This window comes from Tamandua tetradactyla, chromosome 25 (assembly GCF_023851605.1).
Source record: "Tamandua tetradactyla isolate mTamTet1 chromosome 25, mTamTet1.pri, whole genome shotgun sequence".
NCBI lineage: Eukaryota > Metazoa > Chordata > Mammalia > Pilosa > Myrmecophagidae > Tamandua > Tamandua tetradactyla.
The window spans coordinates 31671702-31695536 of record NC_135351.1 but is presented as its reverse complement, the minus strand read 5'-3'; the positions used below and the strand labels follow the sequence as shown (position 1 = coordinate 31695536).

The following is a 23835-nucleotide window of genomic DNA, read 5'->3' as shown; positions in this document are numbered from 1 at the left end:
CATGTCTTCATATGCATCACATGTCAAACTCAGACAATCAACCTTATAAATATTTTATTCCTATTTTGTAGGTGAGTAAAAAATTAAGGCTTTGTAAAAATGATGTCAGTTACTTGTCCAAAACATATACTTACTACATGCCCACAACTAAGACTGGAATCCAAGTCTTTTGAATTACCCAAATTCAAGGAAAAATTCACTAATCAATTAAAGCCACTATTTTCTTATTTATACAAACCAGCGTTTCACAGTAGGTTTACTCCAGGCTGGGAAGGGTTTACAGGTTGATGACAAGGGAAGCGAAGTTAATACAAGTGATATATAAGAGAGTTATAACGGTAGTCCTTAAACTTCGAGTTTCAATGGTCCTAGACCAGTAATTCACAACCCGTGGCTCCATGAACACTAGTTCTATGATAACCTCTTAAGAAGAGTTTCTGAGTCAAATAAAGATTGAAAACCCTTTTCTAATATAAAGTGTGTAGAAATCTTATAGGCTGTAGCTCATCCTTTGGAAAACCCTACTCTGACTAAATTATTCCCACCCTAAAAGTAGGGAAAAGAAATGTTAAAAGAATCTGTCTTGAAAGACAAGACATAAAGGTGAAGGGTATTTCTGGAGACATTTCAGAGTCCCTCTTTCTGTTACTGAAGTGAACTCCCTAAACTGAAGTCTGCAGCATGAGAATCAGGTTTCCTTCCACAGTTTTGGCTTCCTCAGTCCCATTTCCCCCCACTTTACCACTCCCACCTACAGTTCCAACCAGCAGAAGCCCTGGCATTAATCAGTAAACAGAAGGAATTTGTTTTGGAACCAAAAGGTGTCATAGAAACAATCTAATCCAGGGCCTTGCAGACTCCTTTCCACGCACCACAGTGGATTACCAGGACTTTAAAAATCAGAAGTAAACAAAAATATTCTTGAATAACTTTGGCTAGTAGTTTGCCTCACTGGATGAACTTAGAAGCACAGAGATTTTTTTTTTTTTTTTTTTTAATTTGGGAGCCCAGGTCCCCCACATGCCAATTGAATTAGAATCTTCTAGAGTTTGGGCTAAGGCAGGGTAATTTCTGTAAACATCCCTCCAAATGACTGAGGCCAAAATCATTCTAAGCCCTTTGGTTAGGGTCTTCACTTAAATGCTCTTCTGTAATCATTCTCTCTAGATGCTAATCTAGCTGCCAATTTACAGATAAACTCAGAGAGGATCTAAGGGGTTTAATCACTTGCCCAAGGTAACAGCTGACTAATGACACGTCAGCAATGGGATCCCACCAGGTCTGTAGACTCCCAGTTCTGAGCGTGTTGCTGTTGTAGTTGTAGCATACTGCTTGTATAAAGGAAAAACCAAGCCTATGTTACAAGTTCATCTCCAAATTAAGGGATTACTTAAGGCTGATGATTTTTTTCTAGTCATTTGACCTTGCCTTCAGTTTTGTGGGTTTCTGGGTTCTAATTGCCCCTATGGACTTCTGACAATGCACCTGTTCTGCCTTGCCTCTGGTTCCTGGTGGCCCTCTCCTCTGAACATCTTTCCATCTTTCTCCTTGTTTTTAACACTGTGCCTTAATTCTGACTCTCCCCCTTGCTTGGATCTTCAGGATCTGGGCTCTTGGTTTCTGACTGCCTTTGTGAATTTAAACTCCTTGTCTTGCTATTCCCTATAATAATTTGTTAGCCTTGACTCCAGATTGCTTACCTGGTTATCATACACCATTGTACTTTCCTGTGTTTCCTGATACTCTGAAAGATGTAACTTGATCCTATACCAGGGTACCATTGAACTCTGGCACTGTATTTTCACGATGTGACTTAATACCACCTACCCCAACAGAACTTCCTTCTTCCCTCCCCTCTTCTTCTATCACCATCCCCTGCCAGTGCTCAAGCCTGAGGACATATAATCAGGACATTGGGAGGTCAGGAGCCACTGATAAAACTTTGACTTTATCACTCATAAGTTACTAGACTCTGGACCTCAATGTTTTCATTTTTAAAGTGACCCCAGATGATCTCGAAGTTACTAAATTTGAGATATTATAATAGATTAATGTTCTAGACTTTCAGGTTCTGAGGGAAGTAAAGCTCAGGGAATCTACCCAGGTAAGGCACAAGTAGGTACAGTAGAGATGTTGGCATTACTTGGTCTCCAGATGTATTTACTACTATAGCAATTCCCCTAACTAACCCCTGAACTCCAAGCTCTTATGAGTTTCCCAAGTCTTAGAAACCTGCTCTGAATGGTTCACTTGAGGTTGGACCCCTGACAAGCCCAGTCCCTCCATTCAACTTAGATTTTGGAATAGACTGTCCATGTCTCCTTGATGTGAACCTATACTTTCCAGGTCACTGGACCTGGATGTATCTTTCCCATCACCTGCATGTATCTTTCCCTTCACCTTCAGAACTATCTGCACTTTGTGGGTCCAGAAAGCTTCACTCTGCATATTTTACTACTTAATGGCCTGGGATACTTGTGTCTGCACTGCAGCTACCTTATATGCCCCACCAACTGGAATCGGAAACATTTCTCCAGTTCTAGAAGTTCCAAATATATACAGATTTCTTGGAGCTTTTCTAAAACCACAGAGAATCCACCTGTGGCTGCCTTGGGAAAGCCCCAGGTGTCTGCCAACATCAACTTCCTTAAGTCTCAGAAACTTGCCCTCCCTGCATCTAGCACTAGAGCTTGGGTGGTAGCTAGACAAGGCAATAAGGGTCCAGCAAAACTAGACACACTAAGGAGGGATGGTGTAGGTGATGCAGAAACTAGGCTCAGGTCCAGTTGCCCGAGGAAGTCCATCAAGGCAGGAAGGAATCAACTAACATAATAGCAGGTATAGGTCATCAGGAGTCAATGGCATAGAGGGTTACCCATAAGGAAACGGTAGAAAACTCTACAGGGAGATTTATGAGCAGGCATATCTGAAACAAAGCCAAGAAAACAGGTGTTGTGATCTCCAAACACAAATGAGAAGTTGTACAAAAAAGGAAATGTAATCATGGTAAATTGGGTTGCTAAATCGTGACTAATAATTATATAATGATAGCAATATGATCAATGTCTACCTATCTAAATAACAAATTATAATCCATGGAGAAATGGAGAAGGAAGAAATATGAAAGATATCCAAAAAAACCTAAATTCTTATCTTACATACTAAGGAGTCAATATGTATATTGATATTTATAACAGAAATATCAAGAAAAAATGGAATAGCATGTTATCTAGAAGAAGAAAAAGAATTAACAGTAATTATGTCTGGGAAGTGGGAGTTATATTTCAGGAGAAAGATGACTCCTGGTAGAGGATTGTAATTTTTTATTATAAGCCTTGGAGAATTATTCAACTTTTTAACATATGCATATAGTACTTTGAAAAATAATAATAACTTACAAAGGAGCTGATAATTATATTCATATTACTGAAGAAGGCGAGAACAAGGACCTGATAGGGGAGAGAAGCCCTTGAACAAGGACAACTGATCAAGGAAAAGAAGACCCCTGTCGACTGATTGTAAAAATTCAGAAATGGACAGCACAATACTTCCTAACTGTAATACAATAATGTTAGAACACTGAATAAAGCTGAATGTGAGAATGATAGCGGGAGGAGGCCTGGGGGCACAAATGAAATCAGAAGGAAAGACAGACAATAAAAGACTCAGATGGTATAATCTAGGAATGCCTAGAGTGTATAAATGATAGTGACTAAATGTGCAAATTTAAAAATGTTTCTGCATGAGGAAGAACAAAAGAATGTCAATACTGCAGGGTGTTGAAAATAGATGGTAATTAATATTAAAAAATTTTAACTTATGTGTGAGACTAAAGCAAAAAAAAATGTTTATTTGGTACAAAATTTGTATTTTGACTAGTGTAGCTTCTACTATAACTTATGTGGACAGCTTAATTGAACACCATAAGTACATGGAACCTTGAGTAGGGCATACGATTCTGTAGGTTTTTCCAGAGTGATAATAAATCCCAGAGTGATATGAACAGTGAATAAAAAAGTGTTTGCAAAGTCCCCTTCAGGGAAGTGAGAAAGGGGGAAAATTCAACATCCTCAAGTGGAGAATTCCTGATATTCTCATATGCAGTGGGGACAACCAAAGCAATAGGCTGAGTCCCCAATCTTGGGGTCTGTTCATGTGAAGCTTGACCCCCCAAAGGATAGGTCAAGCCTACTTAAAATTAGGCCTAAGAGTCACCAGCTAGAGAACCTCTTTTGTTGCTCAGATGTGGCCTCTCTCTCCAGCCAACACAACAAGCAAACTCATCACCCTCCCCCTCTCTATGTGGGACATGACTCCCAGGGTGACCTTCCTGGCAACATGGGACAGAAATCATGAAATGAGCTGGGACTCAGCATCAAGGGATTGAGAAAACCTTCTCGAAAAAAAGGAGGAGGAGCAAAATGAGACAAAATAAACTGTCAATGGCTGAGAGATTCCAAACAGAGTCGAGCGGTTATCCTGGAGATATCACCTTGTTAGTCAAGATGTAATGGAGAGGTTGGAGGAAACTGCCTGAAAATGTAGAGCTGTGTTCCAGTAGCCATGTTTCTTGAAGATGATTGTATAATGATACAGCTTTCACAATGTGACTGTGTGATTGTGAAAACCTTGTGTCTGCCGCTCCTTTTATCTACTTTATCGACAGACAAGTAAAACATATGGCATAAAAATAAATAAGTGGGAGAAATGTTCAAATAAATTTAGTAAATTGAAATGCTAGTGATCAATGAAACAGAGGGGTAAGGGTATGTATGTAAAGGTATGTATGAATTTTTTTCTGTTGTCTTTTTATTTCTTTTTCTGAACTGACACAAATGTTCTAAGAAATGGTCATAATGATGAATATGCAACTGTGATGATATTGAGAATTACTGATTATATATGTAGAATGGAATGATCATTTGTTAAGAATGTTTGAGTTTGTTTGTTGCTACATTTGTTAAGAATGTTTGAGTTTGTTTGTTGCTATATTTTTAAAAAAATTAAAAATTAATAAAAAAAATTAAAGAAAAAAGAAGAAGACCCCTGTCCTCATGGACACACTGCCCAGGGGTTACCCTGAAAACACTGGGCAGCAGCCAACCCATCTGGAGTCAAAGGACCCCCATCTGAGTCATCCACTGAGAAGGGTGGAACAAAGGATGCCAACCTGAGTGAGTCATATACGGAGAAGGGTGGTGCCAACTGACCCACCCAAATGTATTTATCTACCACCAGGCACCACTCTGGAAAGAAGGGAGTGTAGGAGCAAACCCTGAACACGGAAGAGGGATGGAGAGTAACTAAAGCTAATTTATAAAAGCAAATGTCCCCACATTGCCTATTGCCTCTCGCTTTCCTCACCTCTGTCTTTAAGAGAGTACCTAAATGTCCTCTTACATGTGTTCTCAATAAATATTCTATCTACTTACTCTTTGGGTTGTGCCCTTGGATTATTTCTCACAGGATGGCCATAAACCTGGAAGCCAAAGTCTGGCAACATTATTAATAATTGATCTTGCAATGCTAATTTGTTAAGCATGGCATATATAAATAGAAAATTAAAGTTTTAAAATCTAGATAACACAATGAACTTTAGATGTATTCATTTCCTAGAGTTGCTCTAACAATGTACCACAAACTTGGCTGGTTAAAATAACAGAAATTTATTATTTCAGTTCTGGAAAGAAGGAAGGAAGGTAGATAAAGAGGGAGGGAAGAAAAGAATGAAAGAATGAGAGAAAGAGAAAGGGAAGAAGGGAAGGAGAGAGAAAGAGTGGAAGAGCAAGAGAAAGGAAGAGAGGAGGAAAGAAAGGAAAAGAGGGAGGGAGGAAACAGAGGAAAGAAAGAAAAAATACTGGACACAAATATTGCACCAAATAGCCTCCCTGAGTAACCTCCCAGTCCACAAATTAATCTTGGAATGGAAGCAAAATCCGTGACCAACTCTTTCAGACCATAGTTTTAACACAAAGGAGGGAAAGTCTCAGAGTGGTCAGAGTGATTGAGATGCAGATGATTGGGGAGTGCAGTACTCATTCCCGGATCTGCCTCTACTAAAGGAACTCAGGACTCAGCGGCAAGGCCAGAGGAGGCCCTTGGTTACAGTAAGGCATTGGGGCAAGTCCTAAGATACTGAAGTGATCCAGAGCTAGGTGGGACCTGGACTCAACAGAAACTCGGTAGGCCCACAGGTGGGGCCTCAGGCTTGGGCAGGCCTTTGCCCTGGCCCCCTGGGTTTGTCCTGATATAAAGGAAAATAAAGTAGGGAATGGAAGGGGAGAGAAGGAACCTTTAAATGACTTCATATGCTTCAACTGCCAATCCTCCTCCACCTATACCTTTATTTCAATGCTTATGACTTTTCAATAATTCAATTCTCATTTCATAGTCCCTGTCTCTTTTTAAGGATTGATGAGGATTGGGGGGTAGGAGTTGGATAAACAGTAGACCCCCCTGAGAGGTTAATAAATATGAGAGATATTCAGAAGTGCATGTTAAACATTACCAACTCTCCCACACACCAAAAACAGTTGAATTAATAACATAGACACTATCTCCACTTCCTTTGGCATATTTGATTTATTTAACTGGCTTCCTACAGGATTAGAATCTTGGTTTTATTCAATATTACTACTAATGATATTATTATTCATGATTACAAGCATAAAACTTGCCTTTTTTTAATCTCAGCCTTGCCACAGCAGAACTACAGAAAAAGCATTCAAACTCCAACCAAAGCCTAAAGTTAACAAGTATGTGCAACTATAATCTAAGAAGTTTCATTCCCCTAACCTTAAGGCCAGCAGCCCTTTCCACAGGGAGAATTCAGTCCTGATATTGAAAGGATTGCGTTATTGGAAGCAGTTCTGTTGTTCTCAACAGAGAAAGGCTGTCTGGCTAAATTTACCCTATCCAGGTGTTGACCATACCATGCCATCCCGAAATTGCAAATGCCCCTCTTTCTCTCTAATAGTTCAATGCCCAGCCTTATCATTCAAATGTTTTGCAAGTCGAATGACTCTCTCCACTGATATACTATAATAAAAGGAAATTTGATGTCCTGGGATCTCTACATTAATTGGCCATTTCTTTGGATCAGCATTAGTTATATTTATGGTATCTAGAATCCCTTTTTGTTCTCACATATTTTTTTTATTAATTTTCTTAGTTCCTTTCCATCTCCCTAAAGGGGTGATATGCATGAGGGTAACCCAGAAATACTAGACATAGGAAATTCGCCACATACCCAACAACGAGATTGATTCATACACGCTACATAAAAGTATTCCATTGTAAAAACAGTAATGTTTGATAATGTGTCTGTTCCTTGGGCTATACTATAGCAGAGATACAAAACCAAGATATGCCACAAATGCATGTTGGGAGGAGTATAATAATTTTATAAAGCAATCCAACTATTTAGCTACGAATGAAAGTATTCCACTCTTTAGGCAACAACATGTTTTGTATATACTTGATGGTACTCAGATGAAAATAAATATTTTCAGGGTGATGTGACGGTGGCTCAGTGGCAGAATTCTCACCTGCCATGCCAGAGACCCGGGTTTGATTCCCAGTGCCTGTCCATGCAAAAAGAAAAAGAAAAAATACTTTCATATTCATAAGTTCTTATTTGTTTCCCTGAAGATATATTTCAAGTCTTCTAGGGGTAAACATTGATATCTGCCTGCCAGAAGTTTGTCAGTTTCCTTTCTTTCTTCAGAGTTCTTGGCAGTTTGTTTTTCAATATTTGTCCTGTGGAGGAGTGTAGGAGCAATATTTGTCCTGTGAAGGAGTCTAGGAGAAAAAAAACTGGTTAGGGGTGCTATTTTTACCCTACTGTAGTGTACCCATGGTTTCAGTCCCATCAGTTTGACAGAGAAGTGTGATGTCAACGAGATTTCATAGGGACCTTCCCACTTTGGTTCCAACTACTCTATTGGATGTTGATTTTTCCTTTTTTTTTTAAAAAAAAGAACTTAGTCCCCAGGTTTAAATTGATGTAAGGGAACATCTGTAGGAAAAGAGAATTGGCTTGAGGCATACTGGTAAACTGCCTCTAATGTGGCCCCGAGTGACTAAACACAACTCTTAGTTTCTAATTCCTGGACTGGTTCAGTCCAGGTACATGTAGCTCCTTGTTTTAGGAATGGTCTTCCATAAACCACTTCAAATGGGCTCAGAAGAAGCCTTTGTCTGGGTGGCAGTCTCACCCGCATCAAAGCCACTGGGAGTGCCTTGTCCCATGAGAGAGGAATCTCTTTGTAGAGTTTAGCTACATCTTCTTCAGGGCATAATTCATCTTCTATTTTCCTGCCAGATTTTGGCCTCCAAGAGGCATGTCATGTCCAATGTGTGTGCTCCTGACCCATTATCACTTGGTATTGAAAATGGTAGTCCAAACTGGGATTATTTCCTTCAGAGATGCCTTATTTACTTCTGAGGCTCCCTTTGTCCTGCATGGAAAGGTTTCTACCCATCCTGTAAATGTAACAAAAACAAGAAGATATTTGTAATTTCTACATGCTTTTTTTTTCACACTAACCTTATTTATTTTTTAAATGAACAAAATGCAGCAAAGTGTAAACATCCACATGCTCTTGACATGATGGTAACGTTTATTTGTCACTGTTCACCTAGTGTTGTGCCTCTGGCTTGCACTCTTGTTATAATGGGCAAAGACCCGGGTTTGGGGCTGTTTTTAGCACAACTTAAACAGTTTGTGTCATTTTCTGAATGACTTTGTACATCTTAGGTCCTATAATATAATTTTTCAATCACTGATGCAACTCTTCCAGAAAGAATGCTCTGATGTAAATAAATCAGCTCTGTCCATTGAATGTTCAGGAATAAGAATTATTCCATCTTTATTATAAATCCATCCTTCTTCTGTTCTTTTGTATGGAATGTTTGATTGAAAACTAACATCCATTTCTTTTAAGTCAGAGCCCCACTCTTTTGTTCCCAACAGATCATGGGTTGAGGAGAAAATTTTTTTAGTCTTATATCTGGTATGAGAGAAAGTGCCAAAGAAGAGGATAGAGATTTTAGTTTGGCTGCTGCTCTTCTACATCTGCTATTCGATTGCCTTTTAAAAAAAACAGTTAGCAGTAATATTACAATAGTCCTACAATAGCAACAAATGTACCACATCAATACCATGGGTCAAAAATATGGGAGGACAATGAGTATGTGAGAATCAAGGTCCTCTTTCCTATTTTTATCTCCTTTCTGGAGTAATGGAAATGTTCCAATTCTGATCATGGAGCTTTATGCACAACTATGTGATGAAACATCAAACCAGTGACTGTACACTTCAGATGGTTTCCATGCTGTATGAATACATCTCAATAAAATTTAGAGTTTGTATGATAGTTATACAAGATGTTTCCAGTTGGGGAAACTGGAAAACAGTAAATTTATTTGCAACTTCCTATGAATCAATAATTATTGCAAAATAAAAGTACAAAAAAAAAAAAGAAGAGGAAGAAAAAGTAAAAAACAAAACAAAACAAAAAACCTAGGCAGAAAACACCCTTCACAGTTTTTTAGCAAATTGGCTCTGTGTAGGCTGGCCCTCTCCTTCAGTGCTAAATCCTCCTATTAAAAAGATTAACCCAAGTCAAAAGTGAAGTGCATTGTCCTCTCTGCCTTTTCTGAGCCCACATCTTGTCCTGGACTTGTGCTCACTCATAGCCTTAGTATTAATTCCCCCTTTTCACAGGAATCTGATAGTTTCCCCTATCCTCCCTAAGAAATGGACCTTCCCCTGCTCTTGGGTGCTCTAGTTTAGGTTTTAAAGAAGGCAATCCTTTTTCCCAGGCCACTTTGACTTTTTCCTGCATTTCTTTAACTGTATGCAAGCTATTTCTGTCCATAGTGCAAGTTCTGGAAGGGTGAGTCTAAGAGAAGTATCCTGGTTCTGTTGTTCATGCTGCCACCCCACTGATTGGTACTGACACAAAGGCACCAGAATTTCCATGCTTAGGGGTAACTCTGTTCTCTCTGGAACAGGGCAAAGGGCTTACAATGGGAGCACATGCTGGCTCAACACCACAACATAGAGGATGAAGGAGGGGCCAGCAAGGGCATCATAAGATTCTCCCACCATTTATAAGCTGTGTTTTCTTGATTCGGTACTCTCCTACTCACTACCACCCTTTGATTGCTTTCTGGAGTTTTGAGGAACATAGCTCCGTCAGTTTTTGCTCATTGTTCAAAGGATCTGTGGTGGAATGGCATGCTGGAGCATTTTGGTCATGGCATGCTGGAGCATTTTGGTCAATTGGAAGCCTGAGTTATATTGCAAAAATATTTGCTTTGTTTTGTGTTGAGAATAGACTCTAGGCAGGTGGAGAATGAAACAGGAGGAAACCAGTGGAATATTGCAGGGGAGCAATGATGGCAACTTGGCTAGAAGTTGTTGATTTCAGAATATGTTTTGAAGGAGACCACTTGGATGTGTGTTGGAAGTGAAAAGAAAGTAATAAGGACTGACTTCAAAGGTTTTGGTCTAAGATAGTAGTTGGTAAATTTTCCTTAAAGTGACAGATAGTAAATATCTTGGTGTTAAAGGCCAAGAGGCAAAATCAAGAATACTATGTAGGAACATAAAATGCAACCATTTAAAAGTGTAAAAGTACTCTTAGCTCATGAGCTATTTAAAAACAGTTGGTAGGCCAGATAGAGCCTGCAGGTCATAGCTTGTCAACCGCTAATCTGAGACACTGAAAAAGATGGAGTTGTGATTTACTGAAATGGGCACTGTTTCCAAAGAAGTATGTTTGGGATGGGGGCTTAAAAGAGCCAGAGTTCACCTGGGATGAGTTATAGGTAGGTGAGAATGAAAGGTCATCATCACCTGACAGCAATGGGAGGGAACAGCCTTGGCAATGGAAATCCTTTTATTTATTTATTTTTAATCTTTAGGTTCATTTCTTGGAGCAAGATTCCTGACTGATATACAGTGATATATTTATTAAAGATAAACACCTGTGCAGGAAAATTACATACTATCCATGTGAACAGATTTTGATATACTTTGTCTCTTGATGGAATAGCTCCATTTATAAGGTTTTATACATCAAAAGCTTTGAATTTGACCAGGCTGGCCATTAACTCATCTCTAAAAACATTAACTGGCATTGAATTTTAAAATGCTATATTTTACAACAGGGAAAGTTTATGCATCAGGTAGCTTCTCAAAATGTTATATGCACAGCAGCATTTAGCAGCCAAGCAGAATCTATTATCTCACCTAGATTCACATAGATGAGTCTCATTCGATATAACTTTGCTAGATAGCTGTTAGTTGAGACAAAAAGTAATCCTAACCTGAGTTTCACACCAATACGGACTTCCCACAGTGAAAGACTACTTTCTTGGCCACATACTAAGTCAGCAACTGCCTAACTTGAAATTTGACTTTAGAACTCCAGGTCTGGCTGTGATAGTGGGAGGCAGTATTTCATTATTATATCCAAGAAATAGGGGCCCATTTTTTTTAAATGCCAATTAAAGATTTTTAAAACAAGGGTACAAACCCTCAAAAAAGTGAGTTTTGAGCAATCTGATTTCCCCAATGATGTGAAAATTTTCAGAAAATGATAGAATTTTGTACCCACAATGTTTCCCAGCTATGGAGACATTAATACTTTGACTCAAATCCCTTTACTCAGTCCTATAGCCCTGAAGTCATCCAGAAAAATGCAAGTCAAAAAACACGTTACAAGGGAGGAGAAAAGGCTCAATGGGGTATTATTGGTATATATAAAAATCAGAATATAGACTGTAAGCATTATGTTAATGTCACATTTTTTTAACTTGATAACTGCACTTACAGTGGTTACATACGTGAATATCCTTGATCTTAGGAAATGTACATGTGAACATTAAGGAGCACGATGCATGCAACCTACACTCAAGGGCTTAGAAAATAGAGAGACGGATGGATGGATGGATGGATGGAGTTATATGACAAATGTGGCAAAACATTAAAACTGGATCTGGGTTTCTGGGGGTTGTAGGGATATGTTGGAATTCTCTGCACAGGGTTTGTATTATTTTGTTATTGTCCTGTAACTTGGAAAGAATTTCAGCATGACGAGTTTTTACAAAAATCAATTGGCTGTAGACATGAAGGTTTATTTCTGAACTCTTAATTCGATTCCATTGGTCTGTTCTTGTGCCAGTACTATGTTGCTTTGATTATTGTAGCTTTGAATAATTTTTGTTAATACTGAACTGTATTTTTCCCTTCAAATCTGTCAATCTTTGCCTCATACATTTCAGGACCTCTCATTATGTGTTTATATATTTATGATTATGTATTTTTGGTAAACTGACCCCTTCATCAGCATACTGTGACTTTCTTTGTTCCTCATAACGGCTTTTCACTTAAAATCTTTTCTCTTAAAATCAGTATAACTGCCCCACTTTCTTTTGTTTATTATTTGCATGGTGCATTTTTCCCATCCTTTCACTTTCATTTTGCGTCTTTGAATTTAAGGTCTCATGCAAACAGTATATAATAGGGTCAGGCTTTTTAATCCATTCTGCCAATCTCTGTCTTTTGACTGGAGAGCATAATACATTTGCATTTAAGGTAACCACTGATAATGCAGGACTTTCTTTGGCCATTTCGCTAGCTGGTCTTTGTAAGGCACACCTTTTTTGTCCCTCAATTCTTCTGTTAATGCCTACTTTCATATTTATTTAAATTTTGTAGTATACCTTATGAGTCCCTTCTCATCTCCTTTTGTATCTATTTTTCATATAATTTCTTTGTGGTTACTATGTAGCTTAAATTTAACATTCTAAATCTATAACAATCACATTTTATTTGATACCAACTTAAATTCAATAACAAACACAGACACTGTTCCTATACCGCTCCAGTGCCCCTCACCTTTTTATTACTTGTTACTAATTATACCTTTGTACACTGTATGTCCAGAACCATAAGTATATAAGTAATCTTGTGCATTTGCATTTTAGACTCTACAAGATGTAAAAGGTGGAGTAATATGCCAAAAAAAATACAATACTAAATTACCAACATTTATAATTATTTGTATGGCTTTTCTTCACCAGAGACCTTTCTTTATGCTGCTTTGATCCACTGTTTAGTGTCCTTTCCTTTCAGTCTAAAGAAATACCCTTTGGCATTACTGGTAGGGCAGGTCTAGTGGTGACAAACTCCCTTGGCTTTTATTTATCTGGGAATGTCCTAATCTCTCCCTTATTTTTGAAAGACAGCTGTTGAATAAAAAAAAAAATTATTAAACAAGTCACACTTGAAATATCTTGAGTTATATCTGTTCTGGGAGAAAAGCATCAAGTCCTTTGCACAGGATGTGGGGCAAGATGGTGGCTTAGTGAGGTGTCCTCCAGAGCAGCTAGTAAATAGCCAGAAACAGTAGAGAACTACTGCTGGGGCTACATCAGTGACTGGACACACAGCATACACCATTCTGGACCAGGTTGAAAGGCTAAGCCCCACATAGACTGTAAGTCCCCCAAGTTGTGGAGGCTGGTGCCTCTTCCTCACAGGCTGGGTAGGCTCGTTCCCCAAGGGGAAAGGAATCAGACTTTACTAGAAGCAAGGGCTTAGCTCAGCCAAGTGCCAACTGCAGAATTAACAAATTCAGATTGCTGAAAACAGGTCCCCAGCACAGACAAACCTGAAATAAGCAATAAAGGCACTAGGAGTTTTGACCCCAGCAGAGAGCAGGTGGGGCTGATAGAAAAAGGAGAAAAAAGGAGGCATTTTGAGTCAAACAGCACAAAATACTGAAAAAGGGCTGGGCCCCAAGCAAAGGGAGCACATACAGCCTGGAGAGACATAGAGTCATTTACCAACTTAAGCTCTTGATTGACAAACCTGAGGAGCAGGGATCTGGCTCTGAAAAGGCTTTTTTATCTTTATTTTTCTATGCTTTAACAGCTCATTAGATAGAACTAGAAGCACTCTTAGGCTCCAGCACTGCCCCAGGCAAGGACAGAATTAAGCTAGTCTGAGAGACAAAGTAACTAATCAGGTGAAAGGAGTTAATTCTCTAAAGGTGGTATCTTCCTGGAGAGGAAGGCAGGGCCCAACTCAAATAGAATCCCTCCTTCAAGGAATTCAGGCCTCAGGGAATGAAAAACTGAAGCAATTAATGTCAACCTACAACTTCACCTCTGTCTCAACCATGCCCTTGGCAGGGACAGTCTGCTAAAATTAAAGGCACCACATCACTTTACCCTCATGGGAAGGCATAGGCAGACAAGCGCCACATGCTGGGCAGGACAGGAAAAGCACAGGGTCTAGAGGCTTCATAAGAAAGTCTGACAACCTGCTGGGTCTCACCCTCAGGGAAAACAGATGCTGGAAACTCTTTCTTCCTGATACATGGGCCTGTCTAGTCTGGGAAAATCTGACTGGGATCTATAGTATCTGAAGACATTCTCTCAAAAAAGAAGACTCCACATAGGCAGGGCAAGAAACAGAAAAACAAGAACTGAAAAACTCTTATGAGTTAAACAGAACCTATGTTAGAGGTCTAGAATAAGTTGAAATGAATGTCAAAGAACAGATAGAGAAAAAAGCTATCCAGCAAGAAAACCCTGGGTAAAAGAATGAAAACAACCTCCAGAATAAACTAATTAAGGAAATCAAATATGTCTACGCCAGCAAAAAATAATGAGTCATACTAGGAAAACTGAAGACATGGCCCACTCAAAAGAACAAACCAACAATTTAAATGAGATACAGGAGTTGAAACAATTAATTCAGGATGTTTGAAAAGACATGTAAAATCTCATTAAAAAATCAAATCAATGAGTAGAGGGAAGGTATAAAGAAAACATTGGACAAACAAAAAGAAGAACCTGAAAGCTTGAAAAAACAAATCACAGAACTTATGGCAATGAAAGGCATAAAGAAGAGATGAAAACCTACAAGAACAGATATGAAGAAGCAGAATAAAGGATTAGTGAACTAGAGACCTGGACATCTGAAATACTACACACAAAAGAAAATATAGGGAAAAGAATGGACAAATATGAGCAGGGTCTCAGGGAATTGAATGACAACATGAAGTGGACCAATATATGTGTTGTGGGTATCCCAGAGGGAGAAGAGAAGGGGAAAGGAGGAGAATGACTAATGGAGGAGATTATCACTGAAAATTTCCCATCTCTTATGAAAGACATAAAAGTACAGATCCAAGAAGTGCAGCAAACCTCAAACAGAAAAGATCCAAATAGATATACTCCAAAAAACTTACTAATCAGATTGTCAGAAGTCAAAGAGCAAGAGAAAATTTTGAAAGCAACAAGAGAAAAGCAATCCATCACATAAAAGGCAAGCCAAATAAGATTATATGTAGATCTCTCAGCAGAAACCATGGAGACACGAAGGCAGTGGTATGATATATTTAAGGTTCTAAAAAGAGAAAAACTGCCAACCAAGAATTCTATATCCAGCAAAATTGTCCTTCAAAAACGAGGGGACATTTAAAATATTTTCAGACAAACAACCACTGAGAGAAACTGTGACTCAGAGATGGGCTCTGCAAGAAATAATAAAGAGATACAGGCAGACAGGAAAAAGCAGGAAAGAGAGATGTGGTGAAGAGTGTAGAAATGAAGACTACCAGTAAAAAGAGAAAAGAAATTAGATATGACATATAAAATCCAAAAGATAAAATGGTAGAAGAAACTACTGCCTTAACAGTAAAGACATTAAATGTTAATGTATTAAACTCCCCAACCAAAAGACATAGACTGGCAGAATGAATTTAAAAACAGGATCTATGTATATGCTGTCTACAGGAGACTCATTTTAGACCCAAGGACAAAAATACATTGAAAGTGAAAGGTTGGGAAAAGATATTTCATGCAAGCAACAATCAGGAAAGAGCAGGGATAGCTATACTAATATCCAACAAATTAGGCTTTAAATGTAAAACAATTAAAAGAGACAAAGAATGACACTGTATTAATACAAGGAACAATTCAACAAGAAGACCTAATAATCATAAATATGTATGCACTGAGCCAGAGTGCTCCAAAGTACATGAGGCAAACACTGACAACACTGAAGGGAGAAGAAGTAGACACCTCTACCATAATAGTTGGAGACTTCAATTCCCCACTCTCATCAATGGATATTCATCAATGGATAGAAGATCTAGACAGAGGATCAATAGAGAAACAGATAATTTGAACAGTACAATAAATAAACTAGTCTTAACAGACATTTACAGAACATTACACCCCATAACAGCATGATACACATTTTTCTCACACGCTCATGGATTATTCTCAAGGATAGACCATATGCTGTGTCACAAAGCAAGTCTCAATAAATTTAAAAAGGTTGAAATCCTATAAAACACTTTCTCAGATCATAATGGAATGAAGTTGGAAATCAATAACATGTAGAGGGTCAGAAAATTCACAAATATGTGGAGGTTAAACAACACATTCTTAAACAACCAGTGGCTCAAAGAAGAAATTGCAAGAGAAATCAGTAAATATCACAAGGCAAATGAAAATAAAAACACAGCATATCAAAATTTATGAAATGCAGTGAAGGCAGTGCTACAAGGGAAATGTGTTGCCTTAAATTCCTATATTAAAAAAGAAGAAAGAGGGTGGTGTAACAGTGGCTCAGTGGCAGAATTTTCACCTGCCATGCCAGAGCCTGCCCATAGGAACAAAAAAAAAAGAGAGAGAGAGAGAAAGCAAAAGTTGAGGAATTAGCTCATCTCTATTGGAAGAAATAGAGAAAGAACAGCAAACTAACCCCCAAGCAAACAAAAGGAAAGAAATAATGAAGATTACAGTAGAAATAAATTAATTTGAGAATATGATAACATTCGAGGAAATCAACAAAACCAGAAGTTGGTTCTTTGAGAAAATCAATAACATCAATGGACACTTAGGTAGGTTGACAAAAAAAAAAAAGAGAGAGAGAGAAAGGATGCAAATAAATAAAATCAGAAATGGAAGAGGAGCCATAACCACTGACCCCACAAAAATAAAGGAGGTAATGAGAAGATACTATGAGCAACTATATGCTAATAAACTAGACAACAAAGATGAAATGTACAACTTCCTAGAAAGGCATGAACAACCAACATTGACTCAAGAAGAAATAGATGACCTCAACAAACAAATCACAAGTAAGGAGGTTGAATCAGTCCACAAGAAGCACCCAAAAAGAAAAATCCAGAACCACATGGCTTCACATGTGAATTCTACCAAGATTCAAAAAAGAATTAGTACCAATCCTGCTCAAACTCTTCAAAAAAAAATTGAAGTGGAGGGAAAGCTACCTAACTCATTCTATGAAGTCAACATCACCCTCATACCAAAGCCAACAAAGACATTACAAGAAAATAAAAATTACAGACCAATCTCTCTAATGAATATAGATGCAAAAATACTTGCAAATCAAATCCAGCAGCTTATTAAAAGAATTATACACCATGACCAGGTGGGATTTGTTCCAGTTATGCAAAATGGTTCGACATAAGAAAATCAATTAATATAATACACCATATCAATAAATCAAAGGAGAAAAACCACATGATTCTTGATTGATGCCAAAAAGGCTTCTGACAAAATTCAACATCCTTTCTTGATGAAAACACTTCAAAGGAAAGGAATAGAAAGAAATTTCATCAACATGATAAAGGGAATATATGAAAAGCCCACAGCTAACAGCATATATTATAAATGGAGTAAAAAATCCATTTATAATAGCAACCAATAAATCAAATATTTAGGAATACATGTAACTAAGGATACAAAAGACCTATACACAGAAAACTACAAAAAAATTGCTAAAAGAAATCATGGAAGATCTAAATAAACGGAAAGACATACCATGTTCATGGATTAGAGGACTAAGTATAGTTAAGATGTCAATTCTACCCAAATTGATTCATAGATTAAATACAATACCAATTAAAATCTCAAAAACTTACTTTAAAGAACTAGAAAAACCTATAACCAAATTTATTTGGATGGGAAGAGTGCCCCAAATAGATAAAAATATCTTGAGAAAGAAAAATAAAGTGGGACGTCTCACACTACTTGACTTTAAAGCATATTACAAATCTACAGTGGTCAAAACAGCATGGTACTGGCATAAAGAAAATATACTGACCAATGAAATTGAATAGAGTGTTCAGATATAGACCCTCTCATCTACAGACAATTGATCTTTGATAAAGTGGTCAAGCCAACCCACCTAGAACAGAGTGGCCTCTTCAATAAATCATGCTTAGACAACAGGATATCCATGTGCAAAAGAATAAAAGAGGATTCTTATCTTACACCCTTTACAAAATTAACTCAAAATGGATCAAAGACCTAAACATTACAGCTAAGACCATAAAACTTTCAGAAGAAAATGTAGGGAAATATCTTATAAATCTGATAATTGTTCCCTAGACCTTATACCCAAAGCATGAGCATTGAAAAAAGAAACAGATAAATGAGAACACCTCAAAATTAAACACTTTTGTGCATCAAAGAATTTTGTCAAGAAAGTAAAAAGACAGTCTATGCAATGGGAGACAATATTGGGAAACCACATATCAGATAAGAGTTTAGTATCCAAAATGCATAAAGAGAATCTTCAGCTCAACAACAAAAAGACAAACAACCCAATTTTAAAATGGGCCTAAGACATGAACAGACACTTATCAGAAGAGGAAATATAAATGGCTAAAAGGCACATGAAAAGATATTCAACTTCACTGGCTATTAGAGAAATGCAATTCAAAATCACGAGATATCATCTGACAACCACTGACTGGCCATTATAAAAAAAAACAACCAGAAAACGACAAGTGCTGGAGAGGATGTGGAGAAAGAGGCACATTAACCCATTGTCAGGAAGAATGTAAAATGTCAAAACTGCTCTGGAAGGCAGTTTGGCAGTTCCTCGGGAAGCTAAGTATGGAATTGCCATATGATCAAGCAATACCATTACTAGGTATATATTCAGAGGAACTGAAGGCAAGGACACAAATGGACATTTGTACACTGATGTTTTATGCAGCATTATTTATTATTGTCAAGAGATGGAAACGGCCCAAATATCCATCAACAGATGAGTGGCTAAAGAAGCTATGGCATATACATACAATGGAATATTAAACAGCTGTATGACAGAATAAAGTCATGAAGTGTATAACAACATGGATGAACGAAGATGACATTATGCTGAGTGAAATCAGCCAGAAACAAAAGAACAAATACTGTATGGTCTCACTAATATGAACTAACAATGAATAAACTTGGAGAATTGAAATCAGAAATGCAGGCTATTAGGAGACAGAAATAGGGTAGAGATTGGGCAATTCATGCTGAAGGAATACAAATTGTTCATCAAGACTGATTGTAAAAATTCAAAAATGGATAGCACAATACTATCTGATTGTAGTACAATAATGTAAGTATACTGAATGAAGTTGAATATGAGTATGATTGAGTGAAAAGGGCTGTAAGCACATATGAAAGCAGAAGAAAAGATAGAGGATGAAGACTGAGACAGCATACTTTAGGATTGTCTAGAGTGGACAATGGTGATTAAATGTACAAATAAAAAAACGTTTTTGCATGTGGAAGAACACATGAATGTCAATGTTGCAAGGTCTTAAAAAATAGATGGTATACAGAAAAAAGTGCAATAAATGCAAGGTAAGGTTTATAGTCAACAGTAATATTGTAATATGCTTGCACTGAATGTAACAAAGGCATTATGCCAAAACTAAATGTCAACAGGCAGGGGGACATGGAGAAGGGGTATGGATTCTTTACGGAAGAAAAGGAAATGTCTTCATATAGATTACAATGGCAAAGACACGTCTATACACTTTGGTTGGATATGTGAATAAAACTTTTAAAAGATGAACACAGAGAAACAAGGGCTAGAAAAATTGCAGAGAAAGAGATGTATCTATTTGCTGTTAGTAGGGAAACTGAGGTGCAGCCCTTGGAGGGTAGCTTGGGGTTGCTATATGATCCTGAAATCCCACTGCTCAGTGTATACTGGGAAGAACTGAGTGTGGGACATGAATGGACATTTGCACACTGGTGTTTATGGTGGCAGTGTTAGTGATCCACAATGGATATCAGAATACAGGGCAAAGGATGATATTGTCCATATTTTAAAATTTCAACTTCTGTGTGAGATTAAAAGGAGAGATGTTTATTGGGTGCAAAATTTATATTTTGGGTAGTTAATTTCCTCAGTTAACTTGTATGGCCAGTTTGGTTGAACACCATAAGTACATGGAATCTTGAATAGGGTGTGAGATTTTGTTGGTTTCTCCAGTTAGTGTGATGCCCCAATAAATCCCAGAGTGATTTGGGCAGTGAATAAAGAAGTACTTGAAAAGTCCCCTTGAGGGAATGCAGAGAAAGGACGAAATATTCAACTTCCACATTTGGAGAATTTCTGATAGTTTCACAAGCAGTGGTGACAATCAAATCAAGAGACTAAGCCCTCGATCTTGGGGTTCACCCCTGTGAAACTTATTCCTGCAAAGGATAGGCTAAGCATACTTATATTTAGGCCTAAGCATCACCCCCAAAGAACCTCTTTTGTTGCTCAGATGTGGCCTTTCTCTAAGCCAACTCGGTAGGTGAACTCACTGCCCTCCCTCTTACATCACACATGACTCCCAGGGATGAAAATCTCCGTGACAATGTGGACAGAAATCCTGGGATGAGCTGGGACCCAGAATCAAGGGATTGAGATAGACTTCTTGACAAAAGGGGAAGAGAGAAATGAGACAAAATAAAGTTTCAGTGGCTGAGAGATTTCAGAGTCGAGAGGTTATCCTGGAGGTTATTCTTGTGCATTGTATATGCATTATATAGATATCCCTTCTTAGGGATAATCATTTTTAGAACATTTGCATCACTCCAGAAAAAAGAAAAAAGCTCATATATCCCATACTCCTTATTCCTTCCTCTCATCGACCACTAGTATTCAATCTACCCAATCTTTTATCCTTTATCCTCTCTATTATTTATTTATTTTTCATCCCCCCCCCCCTTTTTTTTTTAACTCATCTGTCCATGCCCTGGATGAAAGGGGCATCAGACATAAGGTTTTCACAATCACACAGTCACACTGCAAAAGTTATATAGTTATACAATCGTCTTCAAGAATCAAAGCTCCTGGAACACAGCTCACCAGTTTCAGGTACATCCCTCTAGCCACTCCAAAACACCATAAACTAAAAAGGGACCTCTATATAATGCGTAAGAATAACCTCCAGGAGAACCTCTTGACTCTGTCTGAAATCTCTCAGCCACTGAAACTTTGTCTCTTCCCCCTTTTATAACCCTATTTTTTAATATATTTGTTTCTTTTCTTAAACAAGAGAAAGTAGGTAGATACATGTTGGTAAATGTATCTGTCCCTATTAACACTGACATTTAGTAAATGTCAGTGAGCCTAATATACAGAGAAAGGAGAAAAAAAGCTAGAATTCTATGTACTACTATATAGGGGCCTAGAACCCTCCAGCTTCCAACTGAGCAAAGGGAGCAAAAGGTTTTTCTTTTTCCCCACAGAGTACGGTGGTGTGTTGATTTCATAAAGTTTTCTGCTGAGACAGAAAGGGATAAAAATGAACTTGAAACAGGGCAATGCAATGGGGGCCTAGTGACAGAATTCTCACCTGCCATGCCAGAGACCCAAGTTCGATTCCTGGAGCCTGCCCATGCAAAAAAAAAAAAAAAGAATTTGGAACAGAAACTGGTAGAGATTCTTTTCCCACTGTATTCTGTATAAGGTATCTCCCAAAAAATATCTTGAGAGCCATGACGTAAAGGAGAGAAAAGAGATCTCAGAAACAGGACAACTGAGCACAAGAGGTTGGGGGGAAAACTGCAACTTGCTCCCAGGGACTGGAGACAATTGAAAAGGAAAGGCTGGAATCCATCAGTGTTCTAGTAGTCATCTCATCCTTCTCCCTGCTCTCCTCCCACTCCTCATCATTATCTTCCTCTCCTTCCCCTCCATCCTCATCCCCTCCTTCATCAACACCTGCCAATCCTTTTGCTTCTTCTTCTTCATCATCATCTTCTTCTCCTTCCCCTTCTTCATCACCCATATCAGGAACAACACAGGACTGCAATGGATTTGGCCAAATACTACCTCTGCTGACCTCTCCCAGCCCATGTGCACCTGCATCAGAACGGCTGATAAACCAGGTGAGGAGCAGCTCTCTGGTTTTCCAGGCTGCCTCTTCGTTCTGGCTTTATTTCATGTTTGACTTGGAGGTTTCACCAAGTGCTTTCCAGGTTTCCATTTGATTTCAGTCCATTTTGAGATGGATCACCACTTTCATGCAGATGAAATTCCTTGGAGAAAACTTTATTTTCGAAGTCAGGATTTTCATCAAAATAAAAATCTATTCTTTAACCTAATTTAATTTCTTCAAATTCTGTCACTTCACTTCTTATCAAATAATGCAGCACCTCTTCATCCTTCCCCCGCCCCAAGAATGCAGACACTTGTGGATGGTTGACAAGTGTTGTTACCCAAAAATTGGGGATTTTGATGATCAATTCTGATCTCTTCTGAAAGAATGGTTTGCAGAGTTTATGGTATTTCTGTTCTACTTCCAAAACCTCCTCACTGGCTTGTTCATTAAGTCTGTCTATTTCATTTTGTACTTCATCAATATGTTCAGTTATTCTCTGCTGTCCTTTTTCTCCTGTTGACAAGGCCAGAGCAGGTGGAGTTTCCTCTGGCCTGGGGGCAGGAAGCAGCTTTACCTTCATCATTTGAGGCAGGAGTAAAGACTGGTGTTTGGGGGTCATGCTGTTAAGTCCAGTAACCATAGCCAAATGGAGATATTTGCCTGGAAGAAGCTCAGAGACCTGAATGGAATCCTTTTTAAAATAGCTATTAAATTTTATTCTTAATTTCTTCTTAATCCAGAAGGGCTAGTTTCCTCTCAGTTTAAAAGCTTTCTACAAATTTAACTTTGATTATTCTATGATCAATAATATTAGATTTTAAAGGATGCAAATGAACACATACATACTTTACTATGAGAAAGAAAGCCACTGTTAAAAAACAACATATTTTTTACTAGTGGTCAGTGAGAGGGAGGAGTAAGGGGTATAGCATGTATGAGTTTTTCTTTCTTCTTTCTTATTTATTTTGCTGGAGAGCTGCAAATGTTCAAAAAAATGATCATGGCGATGAATACACAACTATGTGATGATATTATGAGCCACTGATTGTGCACCATGTATAGAATGCTTATATGCCAAGAATGTTTGTATGTTTGTTGTGTACAATAAAAATATTAAAGAATAAAATAAAACAAAAATAAAAAAGAAAGAACTTATTTTGTATATTATTTTTAAGTTTGCCATTAGAGGACGTCAAATAGAGCTACTTCTGTTAGTTTTGTTTTGTTCGTTTTTGACATAATATTCATTTCTCATTGAGGGAATCATGAATCCTTTGGGGCAATATTAGTAGAAACAGTTCTTACCTGGGAAGAACATCATCTCAAATTTCAAAATAAGCAACTAATAACTTGGTTTGTATGTACAATACATTCATGTCCATAAAATCAAAATGCCAAGAGAAGTCTTCCAGATATCACCTGAAAATATCAGGTATTAAGAAAATTCAGTAATCACTATGACCCTTTGGATTTTATTTTTGCTAACTGACAACAATATAAGCACATTACATTTCCTCTTTGGAAAATTTCACATGCAAAATCACACAATCTGAGCTACTTTCAACATTTAGCAGTAAAAGTCATTCAATCTGCATTGAGCTGAAAAAGC

The 23835-nt window shown here is 37.9% G+C and overlaps 1 protein-coding gene and 1 pseudogene across 14 annotated transcripts in view; both read right to left on the bottom strand.

Moving 5' to 3' along the window:
• Positions 1-23835, bottom strand: part of ENPP3 (ectonucleotide pyrophosphatase/phosphodiesterase 3) — a 188003-nt gene that overhangs the window by 102027 nt on the left and 62141 nt on the right. The gene's annotated exons all lie outside the window — the stretch shown is intronic.
• LOC143668974 (protein SET-like) lies at positions 21867-22915 on the bottom strand (annotated as a pseudogene).